We start from the raw sequence: 24,124 nt of genomic DNA on the forward strand, positions 1-24,124 counted from the left end.
GCAAGTTAAATGTACCCCAAATTCAGTCTTTTTAATCTCTGCAGTACTGTAGATTGTGCTGAATGCAGGCAGTGGTGAAATAGGCTGGAATTATGCCAGAGATATTTCTCAGTCTTAAATAAATACTACAGAATTGTAATCAACATACTGTGTGAGGACCCTGCTGTGCTATGTTTCTTTTCATAATGAGCGTTCTAAGGATTTGAAGTAAAAATCAAAATTATAATTTTTTTTCTGAAAAGGGTTTAGAAAAATGAAGTGCTCAGATATTTGCCTTTGAAGGTTTGTTTTTGTAAATAACTATGGTTACAACCAACCACGAAGGTAATGTTTTAAGATAAAGATTCATTCTTTCATGGTATTACTAAATCTTTGTTGCTGTTAGAGTCAGTTCTCGTAACTAATAGGTCTTATTCCCTAAACTGTTTCAATTTAATTTGCTTTACCAAGATTTTCCTTATGTTAAGAGAGAGGAATTTGCAGTAGAAATCCTGGGAGAATGGGCACAAATTTCTGAGTTTTATGCTCGTTCTGTGAAGAAGATTCAGCTTTGTCTGTGCCCAGATGGAATTTCCAATTGCAATTGCCATGGAGCACAGCAGGTTTGATACACTACAAGAAAATTTGCAGGATTAAAATGGCTATGAATGTATCAGAGGGAAGGGACCTTGACAGGTTTGAGAGGCTGGCCCATGTGAACATCATGAAATTCAGAAAAGAGTCAAGTGCTGCATCTGGATTGGGACAATCCCAAATTTTGAATACAGGCTGGGTGAGAAGTATATTAAGAGCAGCCCTCCAAAGAAGGACTTTGGGTGTACTGGTGGATGAAAAGCTTGATGTGAGCTGTTGTTGTGCACTTTCAGTCTTGAAAGCCAACAGTGAGGAGTAGCCAGCAGCTTGTCAAAGTGGTTCTCCCCCTGTACTCCTCTCCAGAGAAGTACCCTACTACTGCATCCAGCTCTGGGGACTCCAGAATTGCACATGTTGGAGTGGGTCCAGATGAGAGACACAAAGATCATAGAAGGTTGGAGTACCATGTCTTTGATATTGTGGACCAACAAAATTAAATAGGAGATGTTACTTTCAGAGCAACCCTCCTAAAAAACATTTGAGACACGATAAAATCCTGAAAACCACAGGAATAAACAGCATCAAGCATGGCATCTGAGCAGGCGGTGAATTAGTGCAGGCTGTGTAAGTCCAAGGGTTGTATGGCAGAGACATTCAGTGGTAGAGATTAGAAGAAGAGAGCTTACTCACATCTCAGTACATTTCCACAGTTTTTTCAGTTCATGGCTTGCCATTCTCCCTGGAACATCCAGCTTGTCACCACAACTTAGGAGATAATAAGGGGTCAATAAGATTTTACTCAGTGAGACTTGTCCTTGTTGAAGCTGTTCTTCCATTGGACTCTATATGTTAAAAAGCTCAATAATAAGATTTTACAAGTTACCTTTCTCTCTACTTCAGATCTGTTAAAAAATTACAGAAAAATAGAATAAAATAAAAAATTAAAAAATTAAAAAATTACTTCCTACATTCCTTTCTATAGTTACATATATGTGCCATTTTTCACCAATTGGGAACAGCCACATTAAGGTCCTAACTTACTAACATCTCAAATGTTATTTCATACCATGCTATCTCCCTGAGTTTTTTCAGTGAGTTGAGTGTTGACAGAACTCTGTCAGAGTCAGTCAAACCCTTGATTCAGGATGTCAAACTTAGTAGATTATAACAATAGTTGGTGGATGAAAACAAAGACTGCTGAAATCAGCAGAAAGAATCCAATCCTTCTGAGAAAAATGAATATTCAGAAAATGGTTTCTAACCAAACATACATCATTAATTTGTTACAAGCAGAGCCCACATGCATTTGCTGTGTGAAGGCCAGGACTGCTGCTTGACATTTACCTGCGTAATAAAGGGAGAAAGTCCTAGCTAGAACAGTAAATCATTGAAATTATTGTGCTAAGAGTGGGAGGATGCCTACCCAAGGAAGCAATTTAAATGTTTTTCTTTAAGTAAACATGTTAGACTTTGGCAGAAAATACACAGACTAGGAATTTCAATTACAGTAAGCTCTAAGAAGAAATGTAATTACAAGCATGGAACAGTGCCACAAAAAGAGAAAAATGAAAATACTGGTGATACTGGTGTTGTCTTGCAAGACGGGGGTGGAGGCAGTTAAGCTGGTTGATGTTTGTATTCACTTTCTGCTGATTTTACTGTCAATTTAATCACTATTGAAAAACAATTATGGGCTGTATACAGATTGGACATATCTAATATGTTTTGAAGTCTCTTCATTTTTACTGTGCATTTACATATCTGTACATTACTTACATTTACATATCCAGGCTGAGGATCACAAAGGTGGGCTTACAGAGGTTACATGTTTACTAGTTCCTCCATCATTTAATACACTTCAATTTATTTCATCAATTCTTGTGATGTAGTCCCATATGAATTAGTTTAACTGAGCTAATGTGTAATTACAGTTTCTCTACATCCTCATGTTTGCTACTTTAGCCAGCTGGGAATTCTGCTTGTACTGTATGTCCCACAGAAATCAGAGATAATCTGTGAACTATTTTCTTACCTTTTGTACTTCAGAAATCTGATTTTTTTTTTTTATAAATCAAAATTTCTGAATCTCTCCCCACCCCTCGCCCCCTCTTTTTTTTTATTTTAAATCCTGTAAGGGGTATGAACATGGTATTTATTATTGTCTTTTAAATTCAGCCATTTAGCTCTGATATATCACTGTGTTTATGCAAATGGCTCTGCACATCTCTAGATTGTATGGTGAAATAATGCAGCCTGGGAGGCATTTGGTCATCTGGCCCAAATGCCATGCTCAAAGCAGGTCTGTACTTGCAGTTAGTCCATGAGTGAGTCCATGCTCAAAGCAGTCCTGTGATCATATTAAAGAGAGTTTTGGGGGTCTCTAAGGACAATGACCGTCTCTCTGGACAATCTACTTCAAAGTTGGACTTTACTCATTCTGACAATTTTTTTCCCTTATATTTAGTTAAAACTTTCCTTCCTGTGACTTCTGTTTGTTGCCCCACATCTTCATACTGTGTCCCTTTGAGGAGAGTTTGGTTCTGTTCTCTCTATAGTCACCCACCTACAACTTCTCCTAAAGTAACATCTGACTGAGCTCCTTCCTGACTTGGGTTGTGTTTTGCATTCTGACCTATAACCTGAGCATCTTGGCACATACGAAATGTGCAAATTGTAACAAGTTGTTTGTTTGCTTTTCAGACAGATCTTACAATTCTGAACAAGTTGTTAATATATTAATATTTACATTCTAGTCTGACAACTGTAGCACCTGTGAAAGCTTTAATAAAATTAGATATATATAAAAGAAAACACATTAAGATTCATGCTCTGTTGGGAGAACATCCTATTTATTTCATGGAAGATTCTTTAGATTTATATATATTTTTATTTTATTCCTTTGTATGATTGTAATAATCACTGATGACTGAGAATGTATGATGGTGTTTTGTATTCCCACAATCCTGCTTAAGCAATATTACTTACAAGCCAGAAGATATTTAGGGCTCTGACACATCTGCCTTAAATAAAATAATAAAAAAACAACTGAAAGAACTGATATTTTTCAGTCTGTGAAATTTTTCTCTCCAGAATACTATGTTGGTATCTTCTGAAAGCCATGAATTTAATTTAGGCAAAGTTTATGTTGAAATGAAGACTACATTCATACAAGGGAGTCCTGCTTGACTGGTAATTTTGTGGCACTAGAAATTAAAAATGACATTTTATGAATTTATCTGCCAGTAGAAACATTCTCCTACTACATTGCAAGATGTCCAGCCCACACCAATAGTTGACACCACTGAAAAATTACAGTTGTTAGATAATTCTTTTAACTGAAAAAAAAAAAAAAAAAAAAAAAAAAAGGAATTTATGTCCTAGATATGATTTCCTGTTTTGGTAGCTCAGGAGGTCTCCCTAACGCTTTTGAATTTTACTACATTTCTACAGTGGAATCTTCCTTTATTTCTGCTTTCTCTTAAAATCTCATTTTTTAATGCTACCTGGAATTCTCTCACGTTCCTGACTCTGTATCTGTATCTGGATGCGTGTGAGTGAAAGGGTAAAAGAGCCATTGAAGAACAAGGGAGACACTCTAAAACTTACCTTAATGACCTGGGCAGTGACTGGATACCAGGGGAAAGCTAAGCCATTTGAGAAGGAAAACAAAGCCGTAAAGTCAAGCACTTCACACTCTGGACTGACCACTTTCCTTATGGACTTTGCTTTTGTTTAATTCGACAGAAGGTGGTACTAGCCATTCTCATGAGTACTTGAAACTGCCAGCTTGAATCACTAATGACTGTGTTAAGGACATCTATGAATCCAAACCTATTCATTCCTTAGATCAGGGGGGATGGGATTTGCTGATGATAATCCCTCTGGGATTTCAGGTTTTAATTAGCCTCTGTAAAATCTTACCCAGGGTGCCATGAGTTAAGTGGGTGTAAATTATCCAATAAACGCAATAGTTAATGAATATTATGATAAAACTCCCAGTATTGGCAGCAGGCATAACTACATCTACATCTTGAACTAAGTGACTGATAATCAACTCCTAGATTCCCTACAAAACAACTCAGAAATTGAGCTACAGTGTTGTTTTGGTGTGTAACCTATGTAACCTGTGTAACTTTTCATGGAGATACCTTCCAGTGGAAGAATGTTTTTTTTTCAGTAATTACAAATTATTTGGTTTGTAAAGGCTTTCAAGACTTGCTATTAGTTCACAGAATCTCAGAATAGCAAAGGGTTGGAAGGGATGTCTAGAGATCATCCTGTACAATCCTCCAGCTATAAAGCAGGTTCTCTACAGCTAGTTGCACAGGAAAGCTTCCAGGTAGGTCTTGAATATCTCCAGAGAAAGACATTCCACGAGCTATCTGGGCAGCCTGTTCCAATGCTCCAACACTCTCAGTCTGCTTAATGGAATTTCTTGTGCTCCAGTTTGTGCCCATTGCCTCTTGTCCTGTCACTGCACAACACCGAAGAGGGCCTGGCTCCATATATTTGGTTTCCCACTCTTTTGTTTATAAACAGGTGTAACATCCCCTCTCAGACTTCTCAATTGCAAAGACTTTGCCTGCTAAGAAGTTTACAGGAAGAAAGCAAATGACAGCAATTTGTCCCATATGGGTGTGTGAAACAGGCATGCAAGGAAGGCAAATTCACTGCAAACATGAAAATTTGCCTCAGCCTATATGCTTATTCTATGAGTCAAAACGTGGTTATATATAAGGAAACTACAATCTGCTCTATTGATATCTGTGGTTCTATAGTACAATTCTTCTAGTGAACTTGGTACCGCAGCATAGTAGCACGTTTCAAACTTTTTGTGATTTTTCAGTTTTTTACTAACTATCCTTGTACTGCCCTGCCTGTGTTCACAGCAGCTTGTTTTCCCTTAGGATGGAGGAGCGCGAACAAGCAGTAACCACTGATCTTACTCTCTCTGTTTTACTCCTCAAGCAGCTGAACTGCCATTAGCAATTAAAGGGAATTTGCAATTCCCTGGATAATGTAAACATCTGTAGCTGGCAGTTACAGAAGCTTTTCACTCTCCCTGCCCAACAAGAAAGTCAGCTGTAAAGAACTAATAAATATGGTTTTAAAAACTTTGTGGTAAGCATTAGGTGTCTATGAATTTGGTGAGCTTTCTCTGGCTAAATAAATATCTTTCACTCTTATAGATGAAACTGGCATGAAACTTCTCAAACCTGGAGATGCAAATTTCCAGAAAAAAGGGGAAGGACTCTAATTAATTTATAGAATTATAGAATAAACAGAGACATCTACAAGCTGGATCAGGTCACTCAGATCTGTGTCTGGTTTTGAAGTCAGTTTGGCTGCAGTCTTTGGAAAGAGGACTCTCAAAGATCCTTACCATTTTGTATTGTTGCACAGCTTTCTCTGTTTTTGGAGTCTAGATAAAAGCTTAGCACTATAGTGGTAAATAGGTTGCAGAGGGTAGAGTGGAAGCCTGCAAGTAGCTGATGAAAAACAACTTATTTTAGTACCTGCCTGAAAATACTTCTGGAGGGGAAAACACTATCAAAGCTGTAACATACACCAGGTAGGATTTGAAATTAAATGTAGGGATACCTCTTGAATTAGTAGGCAGTGAATGTGACTGTATCACAGGCATGAGAAAGACAACTATAATTACGAATAAAAGACCAGTGAAAAATCTCCGAACTCTCAGCAAAAGTATAGCTGCTGCTACTTTTGAGCGTATAACAAAGTATTGCATTCTTGAGAGGATGTAAAGTGTTTGAAGCTGTCATTCTTCAATGCAGACTCTTCTGAACATCTCAGAATGTGTTATGTCAGAAGGCAATTAATGCTTTATTTGTAATTTAGATTTATTAAGTGGTTGGATGGAACTGAACATATTCTTGTTTGCACGGTTTAGCTTTCAGACTTCTTGCTGTGGTTGTGGCTTTGGAATGAAGGAATCTGACTTGCATTGATAGAAATAACTTTTTCGTAACTTATTTTCTCTACAGGAGTTATTTTTTTCCAAAATGTAGCCAAGTCAGCAAATATTTATTTCAGCAAAACAGAAGAAATAGGAAATGACCAACAGGTGTGTGTCATTTAAGGACTTCACTGGAAAAATGAACCAGTCTTGGTAAATTGCAACCACTGGTGGGGAATATTGATATCCAATTCCATAAAACTACTGCTTTCTTAAATTATAGTTCTCTTTTTGTTATAGAGACTTTCATACTAATTCCTCATTTTGATTACTTCCTCACTTAATTTTAGGACCTTTATTTTTAATGGGTTCTTTTTCAAGCTTTCTAGCTTCATCTGTATGAAAATATGTTTCTAGGGTGTTACCAGTCATGCTGTGAATACATCCACAGTTCCTATTTTGCACAAAATTTGTTTTCATTTTTGCTGCTTGAGCTTAATCAACTGATTTTACTACTCTTGTTCCTTAATATAATTCATTTTTTATCCCATAATTTCCCGTCTATGTTCAGAGAGATTAAGCTGCTTTAGGCATAGCATACAATTTTCAGTCTGAGCACTTGTTCACATTAGTTCACAGCTTACACATACTGAAACTATGGCGAATTTTCAGATGTTACCTTTGTGCTGTGCCTACTCTTTTATTCCAAGAGACAAAACATCTGAAAGAGCCCAAAAGCCAGCAAAGAGTTCAAACTTTCCAAGATACTGTAGGGGTATCGTGACGTGCGGATGTTTATCCCATTGAAAAAAGAGAACATAGATTGATGTGATAACCATCTTCTGTATGTATGGGCTGCTACAGATGAAGCATTTTTCTGTGCTCTATATCCTTGTTGAGTGAACCAAGATGAATCTCAAGCAATCAGATGAGATGATAGAAAGGTCTTGCTAAGGGCTGTGAAATACTCTCATACTTTGCCCGGAAAATTGTGTGAATCTTCATGTCCAGTAGATTTTTAGGGCACGCTGGACAAACTGGTCAGGTGTACTATAGAAGTGATTCTGGCTGGGATAACAGGCCCTTTCTAAATATATGAATTCTTCTTAAATTCTGTGACTACATTTTCCTGTTTTAACATTCCTTTCTTTGGGGCTGCTTGTATACAGACAACTTTTTCCTTAAGATCCAGAAGAACAAAGACAATGAAAGAATGTTGCTTTCCTATTCAGTATCTACTCTAGTTTAAATATTATTTTTAGGTCAAAGATTATCCTGAAAGTATCAATTTATTCCAGTTAACATTTAAAACAAGAACTTGCTTTATAGGAGTTAAATGCTCAATAATTAACCTTACTGGCTTGGGTGAAAATAAAACAGGAACATTTCTGAAAGAGAAATTAACATTAATAGAATATTAGCTGTAGAACTGAAGTTGAGTCACAAGTCCTGTTTGGTCTGCTAGTTAATTTGACTGCCTTACAGTAGAATCACTTTTTCCCAAGACTCTCCCATCTATGCTGGTGCTTGTTATAAATCCTGACAATTGTAATTATGGGATAATTTACATTTCACTTAAGAAAATCGTTTAAGTGGTATCAACGTAAGTATAGCAATTGGGAGATTCAAGTAATTACTTAACATACCAGTATGTTAAATAAACATCTATCTTGATTTGAACAGTATATCAATTAAAGTCTTGCATGAGTATTAGTAAAAGCTAGTGTTGGTTTTGCAGCTTCTGTCAGACAATTCTAAGTAGAGGGACTAAACTGACATCTGCCTTAAGCTTTCATAAACCTGACTTACTAAGTACTGGGAGACCATGAGTGTATGATTGAGATCCCTGGACTGAATACAAACATACTTTGCCCTGCCATGGCTGAGGGAAGTGGTGGCAGTGGAAATGCAATCTGTCATCATCAAGTGATTTATTTCTCAGTGAAGCAGGAGATCTTCCTGGCCCACGGAACTGCTGTTTAATTTGCACCTCATTGAGCCAGCCAGGATGGAGCCAGCCAAAAATCACTAAAATGTTTGCATAAGAAGGAAGAACTAAAATGTGCTTCCAATGCTTGAGTGAAAGCCTAAAACTACTAGTAATAAGCACTGTTTGTCCATTGCCATAGTACTAAAATGATTCCTGCCCCTATGCTGTCATATTTCATTATGGTGGCTCGAATGTCACAAACCTGCTTCCATTTTGCAGGCAGAACAGAGACAATGAAGGGAGTTAAACCAAAAGAACTGTTGTTCACATACTTTAGTGTTAAGAGATGTGCAGTGAAATGTGCACATTAAGTTTGGCTTAACATTGTCAATAGACTTTAAAAAACTGTTCTCTATGTATAAAAAATTAAGCTGATGAAAAAATAGAAACATTACTGAGGAATGAGACATCTTGCTTACTCTATACCCTCCCCTCCCCCCCAAAAAGAAAGCCACAAAAAATCAGCTAAGGTAATACTCCACTTCCTTTTGGATCCCATGGCCTATTTGAAGTACAGATTATCTTGGAAGTTTACTAAAGCACAGATGCTGGGTGTGGAAAAGACTTATGAGGTCACCTAAAGCATTACCTTTCCAGCACAAAAAGTCTTCTGTTGTCAAGATTTTTTTCAAGAGAAAGTCATATTCACTGTTAGCTTTCTCCCTCAATTTAGCTTTTATTTCCACAAAGTTTTCACAGATTGGTACAGATTTCTTTTTTACAAATTTTACACAGTCTCTGCAAAATTAAGGTTGACTATGGATACATGTAAAGATGATTTTCTACCTTCACTTTGGAACAGGTAGATTTTGGGGGAGATTTTTTCCTCTTCATATAGAAATTTTATATAAAGAGACTTACAGCCCTCAGAAAATGGTATATTGTCTGTGGTAGATATACAACAGTTGAATCCCCTGGCATAAATGAGTAAAATATACTAAAGCCAGTGTATCTACTGCCCCCAATGGAGATTAGCTCCTTCATCTTTGCTCTGAGTATAAGAAGCTGTACACTTCCATCCACATGCAGCACTGGTATGTGCTGGAAACTGCTTGTTCGCTAAAAAGATGCATTCATTTGTGTGGGGTGTTTTTTTCTCCTTTCTTTTTTTTTTTCTTTTTTGTGAAGAGAGATGGCTTCCAACAACTTTGTCCTAGGTAAAATACTATGCTTTTTCTTCTAACCATTTCTTTAAAATGTACATATACCTATATCCAGACAATTTTGCCTGTCAAAATTTTAGAAAATTTCACAGATTTCATAAAAAATACATCAACAGAAGACCTGTATTTCCAGGGAGTATACTATCATGAAAATTAAGTTTTGTGTATGCGCAAATCTTTATGCGTGTATGGGAGCTACTAAATCACGACCTGAACCTCTGATTGATCACCTGAGGCGAGCAATGAGTCAGCCATGGGAGCACAGCTGAAGGCAATTCACCTGTGCAGCCGGAAGGAGTGGAGCCTGGCTGCACCTCTCAACTTTCAAGTTTCTAGCACAGCAGAAGCTGTATTAGACAATAACTAAGAAGGAAATATTTCTTCTTCTGTTCTCGTTCTTAGAAGACATCTTTCCCAGTTGTTTTTGTTTCCTGTGTGTAAAGTGAAGATAATTGTAATCATTTGTAAAGAGCTTTGAAATCTGCATTTGAAACATTTTGTCCAAAGAAATAGTCTGTGGGCTCTTAGTACATCCAGATGGATTGTCCAGCTGATTCAGCAGAGGGATGTGGTTTTATCTGGAAGCCTCTTGGACTGGAGGACAAGTTATCAGATTTAACCCTACTCACTCATCTTTCAGGAATAAGCAAAGCCCAACTCTTTTCTCCTCCATTACTGTAGGTACTAAGCGGTGAGAAGGACAGTTTGGTGGCACAAATAATAAATACTCTAATTCTTTTAAAAATAATTTTATTGACCTAAGAGGGCTGCCAAATCTGGGTTGGATATTGTCAGAATTTGCATTTCAACAAATATAACTAAGTGACATTGAAAAAAACTTGTATTTTCTCCCCACCAGTTGCCTAAGTATAAACTGATTATACATTAAAGACAAAAATATGGTAAGTCTGAAATAATACATCATCAATTAAATCATGTAATTACATTGTGCACTTGAAATAAATGTATCTACTTCTACTGTAATTGCCAAGAATATCTGTTTTTTTTTTCCACAAAAAAAACCATTGTTTTTCTTATCTCACTAATGCTTCTAAGTGAGTAAAGCAGGGGGTCCTAATGGCTCAGAAAGATATGAATGTTATTCCATAAGACTTGTTGAGGAAAAAAAAAAGGCAATTCTTTGCTCCATGAGTGTTTACAGATTGATTTTTTTTTTTCACTGGGAGACTTAGTTCTCCTGTCTCTAAGTGGCACACATTTGAGTCTTCTGGCCCTTTATGGTTTACCTGGATCCCAGAGAAGTTAATGAAAAGGGTGAAGCACTAAGCATTTTCTTTGTGCCCTCTCTGCCCTCTCTTCCCTCTCATAGTGGCTGGCTGTAAATTACCATTTCAGAGAAGGTAATGTGCGTTGTAACAGAACCATGCAGCATTCCACAGATTTCCTCTCTCTAGTGGTGGCCTATTAGGGAGAGATCAATACTGAAGCTGCTATTTGAGCCTCCACTGTTTCTAACATTCCTTCCCTGAGTCCTTCTGACCCTGAAGTTTTTGACAGGAGGGGAAAGGATAGATTATAGCATCCCTAAGATACATTTAGGAGTGTAGCTCAGAATTCGAAATATATTTTCCCTTGTCACCATTTCAATTTTAACTGTGTACCTTAAATGACCGGAGAATTGATTGCAGCCAGAGAGGACTCTCTTACATACACTACAGCAGGAGGTGCTAAGGCATACCTAAGGAGGTGGTGCTATCTCATTTTTCTAGGTGTCCCTTGGCTGCTCCAGGAAAATATAATGGAATAGAAGTGCATGAAAAAAACCTTACTCGTGCCCTGGGCTTACAGAAAAAGGTTCAAATAGGAGCAATCTCCAGAGAGAAAACCTTCCTTAGTGGCAGTCAGCCCTTAAATGGGGTCTAGGAGAGGTGCAGCCAGGCTCCACTCCTTCCGGCTGCACAGGTGAATTGCCTTCAGCTGTGCTCCCATGGCTGACTCATTGCTCGCCTCAGGTGATCAATCAGAGGTTCAGGTCGTGATTTAGTAGCTCCCATACACGCATAAAGATTTGCACATACACAAAACTTAATTTTCATGATAGTATACTCCCTGGAAATACAGGTCTTCTGTTGATGTATTTTTTATGAAATCTGTGAAATTTTCTAAAATTTTGACAGGCAAAATTGTCTGGATATAGGTATATGTACATTTTAAAGAAATGGTTAGAAGAAAAAGCATAGTATTTTACCTAGGACAAATTCATTTGTCGTTGTAATCTTATGTGCTCTTTTGTTAAAACAATCAACATTTATTGTCAGACGTTCTTACTGTTCTAAATTGTGTCTCATGGAGACCTTATTCAGCTAAGCTTATGCTCTCAGTGGACAGCCTGCAGTATTTATTATGAGATTTGAACAGCAGGATAAACTTTTATTGGGAGATTCAGATATACTTTGTGATAGAAGTTATCACTCTTATGTAGCATGTCAAGAGAGAAACCAAAGCTCACTCTTTCTGTGAATTGATCCATTTTGTAATGGAATAAGTTAGCTAGGACTGGTTATAAAGAAACTGAAAAAAAATACATAAACTAGCATTAATTTTACTGGGCTTCACATCAAACTTAGTGTTTCAAATTTGGACTAAGTTCCTGTATGTGTATATAATTGTGCAATCATACACAACATCACAAAATATTTCTTACTGCTGCCAATAGGATTTATAACATGCTTCATGGCAGACTGAAGAATGACAAAACAGCTGTAGGTCTGAGGAGACTTCTCACTGGAGAATGGAAATATTTGTAGAACCTCCCAGTTCTCACCCATGGTGATGGATCTAACATGGCAGTACTCAGCAGAGATATTCTTTCATGTTAGATATAATAAAATTTATGTCAATTATATAATTGACCAGGTGTCTCTAGCAAGCAGGTGCATATTAAGGAAAATGTCATGTTATGGGGTATTGAAAAAATGTGATGAGGATAAAGTTAACACTTCATCTCTAGGAAACACCTTTAATTTTTCAGGTTTAATTTTAAATTCTCCAGGAGAAGACTAGAAGAGCATATACTAACATCTTGGACAAAGCTATGAGTACTATGCTGCTAGTCCCAAAATAAAGTGCATTCAGGTTTAATATTTAGCTTTAAAAAAACCAAGTAAAGAAGATAAACTGAGCTGTGATTAGGAACTTCCAGTTGTATCTTCTGAAAAGCAGATCGTCTTCTATTCCTTGAGTTCTTAAACCAGTGGCTTTTGACAAAGTGATTTGCATCAGTAGAATTAGTAATTTCTAAATGTTATTTTAAAATTCACGTGCTAAAAATTTACAAAAACTTTTACATCAAATCTTAACAGTCTTTTCCTTTGGCTTCAGCTATTTTTTTTAATTCGGATTTATACTTACGTATCAAAATTTCAAAAATTATTACCAAAAAGTGCATTAGAACACGAGGATATTATGTCTTTATAGAAATGCACATTTTAAATTTTTATTCTTGACAGCTGCAATCACACCAGCTTATTGATCCCTATCAAGTGGGATGCTTTGTCCAGCACTCCAAGTATTATGAACCACTCTGAAGTGATTCAGAAAAACTTGTCTCTCTAACTCTCCTTTAAAATAAGTATTGTTGTTTTTGTGACTCCTACAATCCTTACTCTGATGAGACAGGCCTGGATAGAGCAGTCTACAAGCAAGTTCTCTAAGGTTGGCTGTTGACTTATTAACTCATTGCAAAGGATGTTTTATGTTTCTTCTTACTACAGCAGCATTTCTGTATTTATCTTAACACCTGGTTACATCTGCCAATAAGACAATTAGGAAGATTCTACTTCTGACTGGAATTATAAATACTCTTATAAATGCAAAAAAGCCTTTTGCTCACTGTTCAGCTGTGCTGCTGCACTGTATGCTCAAAGCCAGGAAATCTCAAAAACGGCCTTCATTCTGCCCTCTGGTGTATGTGTATTACAATACATTTTTTAATTACTTGATTTCTGCATTTTCCATTTAATTGAGTGCAGAAACATACTATAGCTACTATATAGAGTTCCAGCTGCCAATATGAAACTAACTAATAGTTTTTGTTGTTGTTGTTGTTGTTCTATTACTCTACAAATTAAATGGCCAGGATATTTTTGAGCATGATCTGTAAATATTATGTTAGAAACACCTCAGTGAAAAACAGCCATAAAGAAACTAAATATTCATAGCAAATAACACACGAGAAAAGATAATTTTTCAGAGTAAATGCTCTTTGTGTCGTTCATATTTTTGATGAATTCTACCTAATCTTTGCCAAATACATTTAGGAACAGGACAAAAATCTTTATTTCTAATTTGATTCAACAGTCAAGAAATGTCTCTTTATAATAATGTAATAAAAGGTGGATTTTCTATTATCACTGCTGTGTTACTTCTATAATTACTGCATTTCCTAATCTCTAAGTTACATTTTTGTTTTCAGAATATGTATTTAGAAAAGATGGGATTTCTGTTCTCTGCTTTTGTCAGGTGGAGGATTAAAGCATAAAGAGGTGGATTCCTTAGTTGTTTTAGTTTTCATATTGCCCTCTGGACTGCTGTCACTGGCACAACCTGGGGTCAGGACAACATATATATGCTGAAGCTGAAAATTAGGGCAGATGCTGCCAGCAGACAAAGAATCCTGAAATTAATTGAGATCAACCTAGTTCATAGAGTCTTGCCCAAAGTCACACTGCAAATCTACAGCCAATCAAGTCACAAATCAAGAACTGTTTAATCCAGACTGTTACTTTTAGAAGAGGGAAACCCTTCCAGCATGGGCTATAAAACTGAAACTCAGGAAGCACTAAAAGCTAAAGAAATATCTTCATCTCCTGTGGCTTCCTAGAAGTTCCATGAACTGGAATCTGTTCAGTTATTATAGTCTTTTCAGCTAAATAAAATATGATTTATTGAATCGCAAGTACATTAGTAGTAATGCTAGACAGCATGCTTGACTGCAAGTTATACTGCATTGTCCAAGCCTGAGAGATTTTTGAGAAGATGGGAGTACGTAAATCTTGGCCAAAGAGATGCTCAGCACATACTAAACTTTCACTTAGTTCTTAAAAGATGAGATCTATTTCATGGGCTACAATGGAATTTCAAAGCTGAATTTCTTGTGAACTGTCCTGTAAATAAATGCTTCTTTGTTATGCTTAGTAAAAACTAAAATAAGAGATTCAAAGTAAAGGATGTTTAGGTAAAGCTTGAAAAAGCTGTATGGAGCTGTGAATAAGGTAACTGAAGAATTTTACCTTACAGAATACCTCTTTTTCACAAACATCAGATGTTTAGATGGTTAAATGTTTTAATGAGCAGAAAAAACTTGTTCAAGTAACACATGTCTATGTCAGAATTGTTGAGTCATGGCCTGAACCACTGATTGAGCACCTGGGAAAAGGACCTGGTAAGCCCTGGAAGCACAGGTGAAGGCAATTCAGCTTTGTGACCAGAAGGGGTGGAGTCTGGCTGCACCTCTCTTAGACCTCAGTTAAGAGTTGACCCCTACCGGGGAAGGATTTCTTTCTGCATATCCCTCTTTAGCGTTATGTTCCCCTGTGAGTCTAGATCTTTGGAGACAGGTGACTGGCCTTTTTTCTTTCCTTTATAGTGCCTTCCTATTAGTTGCTATGTCATTATGCCTCCTGTATCACTTTTTTATATTGTTAATCTTTTTGATTGTTTAAAATATCATAAAATAAAAGCATCAGAATTGACTGAATCAGAGAGAGTTTGTTAAGGTTCTGTTATGCTGTAGTATTTTTGTTTGGTTTTAACCTGCTGTTATAAACTGATTACTTTTAAGTTCTGAATGTGAATATTCAGGCAAGTTTTTTTTTTTTTTTTTTTTTTTGTGTGTGATTGAAATTAAGATTACTTCATTTAGTGACAGTGAATTAAAATGCGTTGTAACAATGCGTGCAGTCCCTGATGTTTCTGTTTATTTTTACTTATCATTTGCATTAATTACAACCGGGAAGCTTAGTTCTAATCTTAATGCAGCATTTAGTTATGAATAAAAACTAGGTGAAGTATGGAAAAAAAAAAGCATCTACTTGTTCTAATTACAGAATGTTTCTGCTAAGATCATTTCTACCTAAGAAAATCCCCTACTCAAAGGTCACAGTTCTTCTATATGTAGGCAAAATTCCATCTGTTTTACTTCCTGGAAAATGCCAAAAGCTTCTCTCTAAGTGAAATTACATGCTTGCCTCCTTTCCGAAGTGTCTGTTCATATGCATGTTAATTAAATGTGAACATCAATTGAGTCTACCTTGATAACATGTTTACCTTTCTAAAATGTTTTCTTGGTGGATTTTGTTGGTAAGGGAATTCCTAAGCCGGTGCTGAGGATCGCAAAATAATTTATTTAAGAAAAAAAAAAGAAGATCTTTAGTATTTATTCTTGACAACTGAATGAAAATAGGAAAGCTAACTTATTTTCAACTTTTTTTTCTAGCGCCTCAAGTTATCATCTGTTTGTGATAACAAAAATCCAATATGTCATAAACATGTTGAAACCTTCTGGCCTTTACAGTTTTACCAGCCCAAGGTAAGAGAGTTATTTAATCTCTTGTCTGGATCAAACTCATTAGGACTGTAGTATATCTTCTTCATTCACAAATGGCTAGCAGAGACTTGATGTCTTGTTTCTCAAGGGTTCTTAATTGTGTTACATGCTGTTTTCTCAAAATAATCTCTTCCTTGATTATCTGTACAATGTCAGAATTCCTTCCTCTTAAATACATACATCTTTACTTTCCCTGGCTTATGTGTATTGTGGAGAAAGATACTTTCGAGGGCTATTTATCTTCTGATTATATTAAGTCAAATTTTCTAGTATATATACATTTTTTTGAAGGATTTCCTTACTGAATGGCCCACCCACGATTTCCTTAAAACAGTTCAGTTGTATTTTATGGCAGGTTGCATCTTCATTTTGGGTTAATTTAAAAAGTGAGTCATTTGATGCTCAGTTCTCCAAGTTACAAAAAATCGGGTACTTCTGTTTGCAGAAATGCTGTGTTATAATATATCTAGTCTGTGTTATAAATTGGCCAAAGACAGCAGTAGGCATTGAATAATGCACCAGGAAGAAACTATCTTAAGAAACAAAACATACCTGCTTTTTACAATTTGGGTTAGTGACATTGATTAAATGACAGCAGCAGTAATTTGGCCCTTCCTGCCAATCCATTAGCTCAGAAAAGTTAGAAATATTAATTTCGGTTAGAGATTTATATAATTGGAACCTTAGAGAACTTTTTGGAAAACTGAAACACACGTGTATGTGCATGTAATCATTTAACTGACTACACCTTGTGCAAATGCTACAGAGAAACCATGTTGGTTTCCCAAATCTCTGCTGAGTGCCAGCCAACTCTGTGGTTTGTTTTGTAGGGATATATCATAGTCTAAACTATTACTCAGTGTGAGTAAGGGTACTAGAAGGAGGCTGTAAGTAATTATGTGGATGTATTATGATTAATAAATAATAACAATGATTATTGAAGATGGTTTAACCAATAAGGTCTTTAATAAATGTTTAATAGTTTAAAATCTATGGTAAACAAAACCAGATGGCAATATAGCATATTGCCAAGTCCTGGTTGTGCAGCACTGGGCATACGGTATTATTAGAGCTAAGAGTCCAAATGAAATACTTTGAATGAACTGACCATAAGAAAAAGTAATAGGACCATATTTTGTTTGTGACTTTGCATGACTATGTAGTACTCATACACCCTAGAGTAGAAGCATCTTTTTTTCTGGTCACAGATTAGTTTATTGGAACTATCAGGGTGTATGAGACAGGTCATTTGAGCTTATTTCTTTTAATTGTTAGTTTCGGGGTGAAATCCAGTAGCTGACTGGGAATGAATACATCTAAATGAATCCTTTGAAAACACACTGGCTTTTTTTTAGATAAGTCCGTAGCTATCCTATGGCTCCTTGATTCTCTACAAAAGTGAAATATCTATTTTTATTGTTTCCTGGTGCTGTGGTTAATTTGTCTCTGTGTAGAAGATTGGTCTAGGTTCCATGTTTTCAATGCATTACATTTAATGGGAGTTGTGACACTTTATAGTGAGGTATGAAACTTAGTACTGTAATCAACTTCTTGACTTCCTGGTCCATCTTCTTACAGCTGTGGTCTGAAAATGACTGAAGTTTATAGGTGTGTTTCCATTGACAGAGTAGCTTTGATATTACCTTTCTAATTCGAGTAGTCATGTGATCATGACATGGCTGTTCTTTGACAGCTGAGGAGCTGCACTGTATTGAGCCTGTCAACATTCTCTTTAGATTAACTTTAGTCTAGTTTCGTTGGGCCTGCTCCAGGTCTTACTGACAGTATTTTGTATTGACTATGTTTTTCAGATTCTCCCTATTATTCTTATTAAGTGTAAGTTAAGTATTTAGTTTGCAGGAGTGATGTAATCTTTATGACAGAGGAATAATGACTGTTGATTTAGTATGTTAAAATGTACCCTGTTTGTCCCATGTAATATATCAAAATGCACTGAGAGGAAAGAAAGGAGTTCTTTCTCATCAGATAGAAATTGATTATATCCCTCAAATAAATGATTATAAAATATAGCTATTGACAAAGGATCAGTAGTCTACAGGCTAGAGTCCTAGGTCCAATTTTTAGTTCAGCTACAAGTTTACCTGAGTTGACTTTTGTCTTACCACACAAGGAAAATGAACTTTTGTAACTTGAATCTGATCTAAGTCAAGATCTGAATAAAAACAAGATAGTTTTTAATTATTATAGAAGTCAGAATATCTGTAGGCTGGTCTTTTTTTTTTCCTGATTAACAGTTTGCCTAGTAATGAAGACTTTGTGATTTATAATTCCAAAGCTTCTTAAAGCAAATAAGAGGAACACAGTAACTCAGTTCTGCTATGTTAAACTCAGTAAAAGTAAGGAACTTGATTTGGCTCCAGCTAAAGCACTGTAGCTCCTTCTGAAGGAAGCAGCGGTTTTGATTTCAACAGCTGCACCCTTGCTATACAGGGAGGCTTTTAAACAAGGAGGAATGGAATAACACCTTCCTTTTCTCCTCATTTCTCAGCCAATTCTCTTGCTTGCATTCATATTAGTAATCAGACGTAGCTGCCCTTGAGAGTTCTCACAGGGCTCATTCTCATCATCTCAAGGGAAAACCAGAGTTTTGCTTAAGAACAGTGACAGACTGTTGTTCTTCATATCTTCTCTCAAGTTAGCTTATGTATGTTGGCAGTCCTGGATAAAATTCTGTCCTTTTGCCCATGGTAAAGACCAGACATTCATTTCAGCTGTTTGTTTTTCAGCTAAAGCTGTACTTGCAAATTTTGAATGTAGCTGCAGACCGAGTCTGGGCACTGGAGTTGGATCTCTTAACCCATAACCACGTTTGAATCTTTTGTCATGCTTTTGCTCTGTGCTAATTAGCATCTTTATAAACTACTCTTGGGGTTACTTTAGGAGTGAGCACTGTCAGGACCATTTCTAAAAGTTTCTATGGGAATCCTGTTTAATAGTAAGGACACAAACTCTTTCAGTCTATACAGCTGCAGTGCTGGTGGAACATGTGTTCAGTTTCCTAACAGACTGACATGCTTGAGCTGTTATCTCAGTGCCTTGGTTCTCCTTTGCAAATGAAGATAATGGGCATGTAACACTCCCAGGAATGTAACAGAAAATCTATTAATATGGTGAAACATTTATGTATGAAAATGTCCATTGTTATTTAAATATCCAAATTAGAGACCATAAATAACTGCATTCATGCAGAACCTAACATTGTTGTACATTAAGATAAACAGTGTTTCGTAGTGGAAATGAAGATTATAAAAACAGGTCTATTTAAAGTTCTATGATATAAAATAGCTGGTGGACGCCATTATCACAAGTCTTTATTAAGACATTTTGCTCAATATGTTTCAACAAGATTAGGGTAGGAATAAATAGGAAGTAGGATAAAAAGTGGATATTCTGCAGGCCTTATAGTTAATAAACATCTCTATAAACAATCCTTAAAGGCTTCTTACACCTTATGCTCCAGAAGGTTTGCAGTTCAGAAGAAATAAAGTGACTTGAAGAGAGATATGAACTCCTATGGTGAAGGTCAAAGATTGTCTTTTGACTCATAATTCAAATGTATCAGAGGGATAAAGAGGCAATTGTGTAATATCTGGTGAGAAAATCTGTGGAAGGTGAGAAAATACTTCATTTAGTTTGGCTTCCAAATACAAATGGGGGTGAGAGGTGAAGAATGAAGTGAGCAGAGGGTGATCTCCAGAAGAAAATCCAGAAAGAGATTAGAAATACTTTTTTATGACCCATGTCACAAATCCTCTTAGATTTCAGTTCCTTTGAAAATAACTTAATCTGAGCATTCAGTGCATCATTAAGTTCTGTTTACTAGGAAGCACTATATTCTAAAATTAAGAGTTAACTTGAATATAAAGTTGCTTTCTTTACGAACTTAAATATTTTTGCTGAACACTTTCCAAGTGTATTGAATAAAAATGATTATGATCTTGAGGAAATTTTCTAAGCAGGATATATCTACTTTATTTTTTAAACTGTCTTCCAATTTAAAGTTGAAAATTTAACCAAGTGTTTTAAAAAATTTAAAAATCTCTTTTAACAAATTAGAATGTGATGTTTTTCTTTCCAACAATTTGAATTGTGGCTATTAGGCTTGACTAATAGAAGATAAGAAAGAATATGGAAAGATGGGACATGTCATAAAATCTTCCCCTCCTATTTATTTTGCTTTTCATGTAATTTTTCCAATCTTATTGTGAATTGTCTTTTCTTACAAATCTTATGTAAATCTTATGTCTTTTTTTCTCCTTCTCAGTGTATTGCCTCCTCTTATTTTTGCCTGTTGTGATCTATTTTTATTCTCCCAGATCCTCAGACATCTCATACTCATCGTACTCCCCTGATAAATGTTTTTTTCCTTCCAAATTATTACCAAAATATTTGTTTGACAACCAGTTTTTCTTCCTTAGCAAGGTAGTATCAATGTGTACTGATCAACTGAATCTTAGACTGAGGTTTCCAGGCAGACTAATGGTACAATGAGACACTTAATCCTTAAGGAAAAGGCAGAATCTCAACTCTTCTGAGATTTCTACTTGTGGAGCACATGGCAGGTGTATGTGAGATTTCTTAATTCCATTTACGAGTTCCTGAGTGAGAAATCCCTGAGAATTTTTGGTGGGGAGAGGGGGAGAAGGGGAGGAGTCTTTCTTCATGTTATTTAGAGAAGTAATAAAGTTTTCACCAGCGATGCAGAAGAGGAGTAACATGCTGTCGAATACATGCAGTATTTCACTTCTGGAAAACATTAATCATACCAGCTTCTAAGAGATGACAAAATTACAGTTCTAAGAGATAGAATGAGGGAACAAATATTAATGTTATAATTAAGATTATAATGGATTATAAATGCATTCAGAGAAGTGCTCTAGAAAGTTAATATTCACTATAACAGCTAAATTTAAACTGTCAGTGCTCATACGAGATTTTTTTTTTACTAACTATGCTGGAAAATGTTGCCCATCAATCTATATATTTGAAATTGTACTTAAATCAGCTTCTCATAAACAGAAACTTCTGTTTGTTTGCACAGGTAGGTGTTTTCAGTGTGTTGCCAATACTTTGCATTATATTGTGATGTTATAGAAGCCACTCCTTTTTCCAAAAGGAGTTTCCTGGCATTCTATGCCCTTGATTCAAATTGAGTAGTCTTACTACTTCAACTACAAAGCTTTTGTAATGTTGACTAATGGGTGATCCTTTCTGGTAGGAACTGAGGAATCTTTAAGAAATGAAAGTGTTTTAGAAACCAGAAATGTCTTCATGTGTACAGTTCCTAATTATTTAGGATAGGAAATAAATGCCAAAAAAGTTATGATTAAATATAAGTTTCCATATTGTGACATTAGAACATGTAAAAATAAGTCTTATACTTTCACTGCCGAATTTTTCCCTGTTAAGAGTAAGCACGCTACCCTTGTCAAAAGAATGAAGCGATGTCTCAAAGCTAGGCCACTGTTGAGTAAAAAGATCCCTACGTAGGTGTTCATTTAATAAGCAGCTATGCTAACAGCATTTCATGTCAACAACAAATATTTTGTAAGTTTTGTATAAAGTGTATAAAGGTGTGCAAATCCTGTATGAAAAATACCATAAACAATCTCTGCCCCAAACAGTTGACTTTATAGACATGACAGTGTGTGCTTAAAGGTGAAAAAGTGACACAGAATATAGTTATGAAGAGGACAATTAGTATTTTTTTCCTTTTGTATTTCTTAAATAGCTTTTAATATAACTGGGATAACTGCAGAAGAGGTATGAAAAGGTATGAAAAAGCAAACTCCATATTGAACAAATCTAAAAAGCCAGTTTGTCAGCAGCTGTAATATTCCAGAGCTCCAGAGCTGTCTGTGCTCTGGGCCATGTTCTTTAACATATCCCCCTGAAACTAAATCACTTATCACTATAAGAGTGTTACACTCTTTTAGATCTTGTTGGCCACAGAATGGGAGAGACTTGAAGTGAAATTCAGTAATCTCAGCTAGCTGTAATTGGCAGCATGGAAATGAAGCTGAATTTCCATGGAGATATCAAAACTATTGTTGTGCTTCACTCTCTTTTCCCATGTCTTTTTTTCTACTGTACTGCTCCCATACCAGTTCTGTTTTCAAGGTCACTATGGCAATTTTACAGCTGCACTCAAAGAAATAACACAAATGCTGTGGTTATGGTGGCCACAGTAGCAATTTCAGTTGTTTAAAAGTGAAAATAAGCAGAAAGTTCAATTGGTCAACAGCCTATTTATCTTGTAATCTTCAGATGATGCCAGTGTCACATTTTCTGGAATTGATGCATATCTATGTATGGGCTGAATCCAAGACAGAATTTGTATTTTTGTAAGAGGGCAAGCAGTTAAGCATTACACTTGTGTTTGATCTGCTATAATTCACACCAAATTAAGAGTTGGAAATTTCTCAAGGGGTGAATTTTAAAATGTCAAGTATTTTGAAGAATAAAATAGGTTGGTTTTGTCTTTCATTCACTTTCTGAGTTCTTGTTAATTAAATAGCTTATATGCCATTCCTTGCCATTCATGAAGTTTCATTAATTCAGGATTTCTCAGTTTGGCTTTACATGTAGATTTGAATATCATTAATAAGTCTCCATTTCTTCCCAAAGCTTCTTCAAGACTGCACTAAAGCAAGTTATTCTGGGGCAAAAATAATGAAGAAATGTGCACGCAACAAATACTATCAAGGCAGTATTTCATAATCCCTTATGCTGTTATTAGTGACTTAATGAAATGTGGAGAAAGAGGGTATCATTAATGAAATGGAAAATAGATTTCCCACCTGTAAAATGGGGATAATCATTCTCACTTTTTCTAAAAAATATTAATAGCTGTTAAAAAAAAGTGCACTCTGGTTTTATAATTATTACTGTTAGAAGATGTGGAAAATGAAAAGATTTATTTTAGAATTTTAAATGGATATGTGGATGATGGAACAAATACATTTTAGGGCTGTCTGAGTCAAGTTTGAACTCTAATTAACTGGATTAGAATCTGATTTAATTAAATTGTCTGTATGAAAGTTAAAAATTCTTTTGGATAAAGAATACTCTATTTCTTTAATTATTTTTAGTGACTTTATTTACTGGATAAGCAGAATTGAAAAAAGGAGTAATGAATTCAAAGAATGAATGCTTATGGGAGTAATACATAAAGGTTAAATTAAATTGGTCTCTGGATGAATTCAAACTTTAAAAAGAAGTTCATCTATGTCTGCTATATAGATAGCACCTGAGGTGTGACTTTAAGTGCATGTACTCATGCAGAGTCTAGAGTGGTCTCCATAGTTTAGATTAGTCTGTATTACTCTAATGTGTTTACTCGTCCTGCTCTTTAACTGAGCCACCACTGAGACCGCTTTAGCTTTGGAAGATGCATAACTTTTGTATCACTTGAATACACTCAAGTTAGTAACCTTGGGAGAGGCAGGAGGACCAAAGTGGCTCTGATGTGGCTCCAGGGCTGCTGATGTCCTCCAGATCTGTTGAGAGCAGATGCTTTAAGTAGGTGGTGGGTTACATCTGAGTGAGGCATCCTGTCACCCTTGGAGCTGAGCAAGCTCTATCTTCAAAACCCTGAGACCTTATGAATATAATTTATGCTTATTCATTTTTACATGAAACCTAGTATCTTGCTAATTTAAAAGAATGTCTTATGTGGGTGAGTGTGTACATACACGCATACACTTAAACTCTCATGAGCATAACAAACTCTTCACTGATTTCTTAAATGCTTTGGAATTTTGAGTAACAATTTTGTGCTTATCTCACACACAACAAAGCATGAGATTGTTAAACATCTGATTTAAATAATTACAAGGGCAGTTGGAAGTGTTTCTACCACAGAAGGGCTGTGATATGCTGTATTCTAATTG

The 24,124-nt window shown here is 35.9% G+C and overlaps 1 long non-coding RNA gene across 1 annotated transcript in view; it reads left to right on the top strand.

The window, feature by feature from the left end:
- Nucleotides 1-24,124, top strand: part of LOC128080506 (uncharacterized) — a 57,585-nt gene that overhangs the window by 14,224 nt on the left and 19,237 nt on the right. Inside the window, exon 2 of the long non-coding RNA XR_008206707.1 lies at nucleotides 16,101-16,193. This is a non-coding gene — a long non-coding RNA (uncharacterized LOC128080506). The remainder of the gene's footprint in view (nucleotides 1-16,100; nucleotides 16,194-24,124) is intronic.

The sequence above is a fragment of the Tympanuchus pallidicinctus genome, unplaced genomic scaffold (genome assembly GCF_026119805.1).
Source record: "Tympanuchus pallidicinctus isolate F22 unplaced genomic scaffold, pur_lepc_1.0 scaffold2, whole genome shotgun sequence".
Taxonomy (NCBI): domain Eukaryota; kingdom Metazoa; phylum Chordata; class Aves; order Galliformes; family Phasianidae; genus Tympanuchus; species Tympanuchus pallidicinctus.